We start from the raw sequence: 5,485 nt of genomic DNA, 5'->3' as shown, positions 1-5,485 counted from the left end.
AGAGAGAGAGAGAGAGAGAGAGAGAGAGAGAGAGAGAGAGAGAGAGAGAGAATCTTGAGTTTTATCCCTAGATTCTAGATTTGAAAGTGAGAACACTTACAAAGTTTAGAGAATTTAGTGCAAAAACCTTCAAATATAGTAAAGATTTACCTCTAGAACTTCTCGTATGTAGGTTTTCCAAGGTTTTTGGGAACTTACAAAATTTTGAATTTACCTTTAAGCATTAATTTAAAAGCAAGAACAACTACAAAGTTTAGAGAAATTGAGTGTAAAAGCCTTCAAATATTGTAAATTTGCCTCTAAAATTTATCATATGTAAAGTTTTTGGGAAAAAAAATCGAGAAACTTAGGTTTATTGTAATCCCACCTACAAATTTTGAGATTTACTTCTAATTTGAGATTTGAAGGTGAGAAAACCTACAAAATTTAGAGAAATTTAGTGTAATAACCTTCAAATACTGTAAAATTACACCTAAATTCATTGTATGTAGGTTTTTCAAGTTCCTTTTTTTTTTTTTTGGAAAAAGCATTTTGTATCCAAATGCTCGAAAAAACCCTAGGTTTAGTGTAATCCCACGTGCAAAAAACCTAGGTTTACAAGTTTTGAGGTTTACCTCTAAATTTTATATTTGAAGGTCAGAAAACTTACAAAGTTGAGAAATTTAGTGTAAAAACCTTCAAACATAGTAAAATTGCCTCTAGAATTTCTCATATGCAGGTTTTCTAAGTTACTCAAAAAAGGTTTGAAATCTACATAGAGAAACATAGTGTGAAAACCTTCAAATACAGTAAATTTGCCTCTAAAATTCTCATATGTAGGTTTTCTAAGTTCTTTTGAGAAAAAGCATTGTGTATTTGAAAACTAAAAAGAACTGTAGGTTTAGTGTAATCCCATCTATACATTTTGAGATTGGTCTCTAAATTCTAGATTTGAAAGTGAGAACACCTATAAAGTTTAAACAAATTTAGTGAAAAAAATCTACGTCTAGTGTAATCCCACCTAAAATTTTTAAAATCTCCCTCTAAATTCTAATTTGAAGGTAAGAAAACCTACAAAGTCCAAAGAAAACTAAACTCTACATTTGAAGGTGAGAAAACCTACAAAATTTAGTGTAAAAACCTTCAGATATTAGTAAAGTTGCCTCTAAAATATTTCGTATGTTTTCCAAGTTTTTGAGGAAAAGCACTGTGTATCTAGGTTTAGTGTAATCCCACCTACAAATCTTGAGATTTACTATATTTGAAGGTGAGAAAACCTACAAAGTTTAGAGGAATTAGATGTAAAACCTTCAAATGTAGTAAATTTGCCTCTAAAATTTCTCATATGTAGGTTTTTCAAGTTTTTGGGAAAAGCATTGTGTATCCAAGTGCTTTAAAAAACCTTGGTTAGTGTAATCCCACCTACAAATTGGTTAGTGTAATCCCACCTACAAATTTTGAAATTTACTTCTAAATTCTAATTTGAAGATGAGAAAACATACAAAGTTTGAGAAACCTCAAAATTCTACATTGAAGGTGAAGAATTTACAAAGTTTTAGGAAAATTTAGTGTAAAAACCTTCAAGTATAATAAATTTACCTTTAAAATTTCTCATATGTAGGTTTTTGTGCTAAAACAAACCTAGGTTTAGTGTAACCCCACTTACAAATTTGAGATATACCTCTAAATTCTAGATTACCTACAAAGTATAGACAAATTTAGTAACAAAAACCTAGGTTAAGTGTAATCCCACCTACAAATTTTGAGATTTATCTCTAAATCCTAATTTGAAGGTGAGAAAACCTACAAAGTTTGGGGAAATTTAGTGTATAAACCTTCAAATGCAATAAATTTACCTTTAAATTTATCGTATGTACCTTTACCAAGTTTTTGGGAAGAGCATTGTGTATTCAACTGCTCAAAAAATTTGAGATTTACCACAAAATATACAATATTGTTAGAGAGACCGCAAAATTCTAGATTTGAAGGTAAAAATCCCTACAAAGCTTAGGGAAATTTAGTGTAAAAATCTCCAATATAGTAAATTTTCCTCTAAGATTTATCACACATAGGTTTTCCAAGTTCTTTGGGGAAAAAGCATTGTGTATCCGAGCGCTCGAAAAGAACCTAGGTTTAGTGTTATCCCACCTACAGATTTTGAAAGTTACGTTTGAATTTTAGATTTGAAGGTGAGAACATACACAAAGTTTAGAAAAATTTGATAAAAAAACCTTCATATATAGCAAATTGCCTCTAAGATTTCTCATATGTAGGTTTTCCAAGTTTTTGGGCAAAAGCATTGTGTGTCTGAGCGTTAAAAACAAAGCCAAGTGTAGTGCAATCCCATGTATAAATTTTGAGATTCACCTTTGAATTCTAAATTTGAAGGTGATAAACCTACAAAATTTTAGAGAAAAAACCTTCAAACATAAGAAATTCGACTCTAAAATCTCTTATATGTAGGTTTTTAAATTTTGTGGGAAAAAACATTGTATTGTATGCCAAAGCTTGAAGAAAACCTAGGTTTAGTGTAATCCTATATACAAATTTAAGAAGGTAAGAACATCTACATGATTAATGGAAAAAACCTAGGATTAGCGACTTAATCCCACCTACGAATTTTGAGATTCACATCTAGATGCTAACTTGAAGGTGAGAATGCCTACAAAGTTTATAGAAATTTAGTGTAAAAACCTTCAAAGATAGTTTTCCTACGCCTCTCTCCTTTGCCGACTTACGGTTCGCTGGCCTTTTGCCTTGGATTTGTTCGCATTTAGCCCCGGATTTTCCAAGCCTTCCCTTGTCCATCATTGACTATGGGACCAAACTCTTATTCTCTCTCTAGTCTCTCTCTCTCTCTCTCACACACACACACACACATGGCTGATTATAGCGTGTTGCTATTTCCCTGGTGTAATTTTGCTGGGATTGTTGGCCTGGGGTACCTTTAGTGAATAACTCACTTAAATTCACTAAGTAATGTATATACTGGTACTGACTAGTACTACTGGTATTGGTACTGACACTCTACACTACTGATACTGATATTGCTATACTACTATACTACTATACTAGTACTGGTAGTTGTGGTGTACTGATACTGTATATATTGGTATACTGGTACTTGCTGATACTATTGAACTATACTGGTACTGGTACTGGTACACACATACACACACACACACGTGGTTGGTTATTTCTTGTTGCCATTTTTTTGGTATAATTCGTTGGAACTGCTGGCGTGGGGTACCTTTGGTATTGACTGGTACTACTGGACTATACTGGTACTGGTAGTGGCACTATACATGACTGATACTAACACTGCTATACTAGTACTGGTACTGGCTGGTTGTATTGGTACTAGTACACACACACACATGGCTCGTTATTGCGTGTTTCCATTTCCTTGGTATAATTCGCTAGAATTGTTAGGCCTGGGGTAACTTTGGTACTAACTAGTACTATTGGACTATACTGCTATTGGTAATGGCACTATACACTACATATACAGATACTGCTTTACTGGAAGTACTGGTTGTACTGATAATGGTACTTCTGGACTATACTGGTATTGTACTGGTACACACACACACACACACACACACTCATATGGCTGGTTTTTACGTGTTGCCATTTTTTTTGGTAAAATTCACTAGAACTGTTGGCCTGCGGTATCTTTAGTCAATAATTGTCTTAAATTCACTAGAAAATATTTTTTTTTAGGTGACCGTAATGGTACCTAACCCTTAGTTATTAAAGGGTTTATGGGCGGGCTACCCGGCTCTATAAATGATGTCGTCTTCTACTTAATAGCGAGGTGGCTCCCTCCTGAAGGGTCTGCAATACTACACCCTTAGCTCTCTCTCTCTCTCTCTCTCTCTCTCATCCACCTCCTCTCTCTCTCTGTACAAGGCGGTGCTGCTACACCATTTCTCTATTCAAACCAGGCCCACCATACGGCTTTGAAGGACGGTGGCTATCTGCTCCAAACCCTATAAAAAGGTGAGCTTTGCATGCTCACTTAGCATTGGTTGTGTGTGTGTATTCTTGGGAGTTGTTGTCTGTACATTAGAACTGTGAAGGTTTTACCTGTAATGGGTAATGTTAAGTGTCGGATCTATGGCAAAGGGGGCAAGGATAAGCAAGCTATTGTGGAGCTGCCTAATCTGACTCAATCTTAGGTGATGTTTTGGCATTGAAATGGACTACTGTCTTCTGAACTAATTGATGGGTTGCGATTCACATGTTGGTATGGGAAAACTCTCATGCACATGACGGTAGAGGTACTTTAATGGCAACTTCTGCTGAGATGTTTTTTCATTTACAGCACTGGTTTTTTACTCACCTTGTGAGTTAGGAATTGCCTTTTCCTTTCATATGCATGTATATGAACACCCTTTCGGTGTCTATGACTTTGGTTTAAGATTCACATTTGAGTTTATGGATATTTGTCAATGCATTTGTACGATTGGTTATAAGCATGTAAAGAAGCATTGATAAGTTGTATCTTCTTAAATGTGACCTTGAAAGGCGGCATGAAAATAGAGGTTTTGCCTAAATATGTGGTGTATGACCCTATATAGTGGGGTTGACACACTTGTGGGGCATAAGACATCGACATGTATGGTCTGGCCTTATCTCATGAGAGCTTGCAAAGCTAAAGGGGCTCCAAATGGTTTTCCCCCCCTTATATATGAAAACATCTCTGAATATATGAGTAGCTTCACATTTCTTATTATTTATCTTTGAAAACTTTTTAGTTGGGTGACATCTATAACATGTGGGATACCCATGCATCATCTGCATAAGGTGCCAAGCTAACTAAAAGTTGTGTTGTTTCCATGGGTGCACTGAGGGTTACCTTCTCAACTATGGTTTTTGAAGATGACGAACTATTATATCTTTTGGCCCTTGATTTCAACACTTGTGTATAAAGACTGTTCTGTACTATGAATGGGAATTATACCACCTTTTCATTGACATAGTTTGTAGTGTCTTTTGTGATGCGAAATGATTCTTTGGTATATATGCTAGATTGTTATTGGAACACACACACACACACACACACACACACACACACACACACACACACACACACACACACACACACACACACACACACACACACACACACACGCACACACGTATCACTATCAGCTATAATAGGTTTTTAAAGCCTAGCCCCATGTGCTCACACTCACTCTCACTTAAAAAGAACTATCTTTGGATAGTTTTTGGCCACCTGGAACCCCTTTACCTAATCCATGCTTTGGCTAAAGCATACCCTGTAGTGTGAACACACTCGTACACATATTTTCTTTGATTCAAACCCCGTTTTCACACACATACCACAACATTTCTTGGAAACACTATTTATACTATAAACCCAGACTTACACAACTACTATCTCTTTGATACTTTACCAATTTTTGTGGTGTGAGCAACCCCCCTTGAGTTTGGGGTCATGGTTTTCTCTCACCAACGTGGGAGCCTCCACCTGTTGGTT

This window comes from Adiantum capillus-veneris, chromosome 17 (genome assembly GCF_014529385.1).
Source record: "Adiantum capillus-veneris isolate H3 chromosome 17, ASM1452938v2, whole genome shotgun sequence".
Lineage (NCBI taxonomy): Eukaryota > Viridiplantae > Streptophyta > Polypodiopsida > Polypodiales > Pteridaceae > Adiantum > Adiantum capillus-veneris.
The sequence above is the reverse complement of the archived record's forward strand: the minus strand, read 5'-3'. Positions refer to the sequence as shown.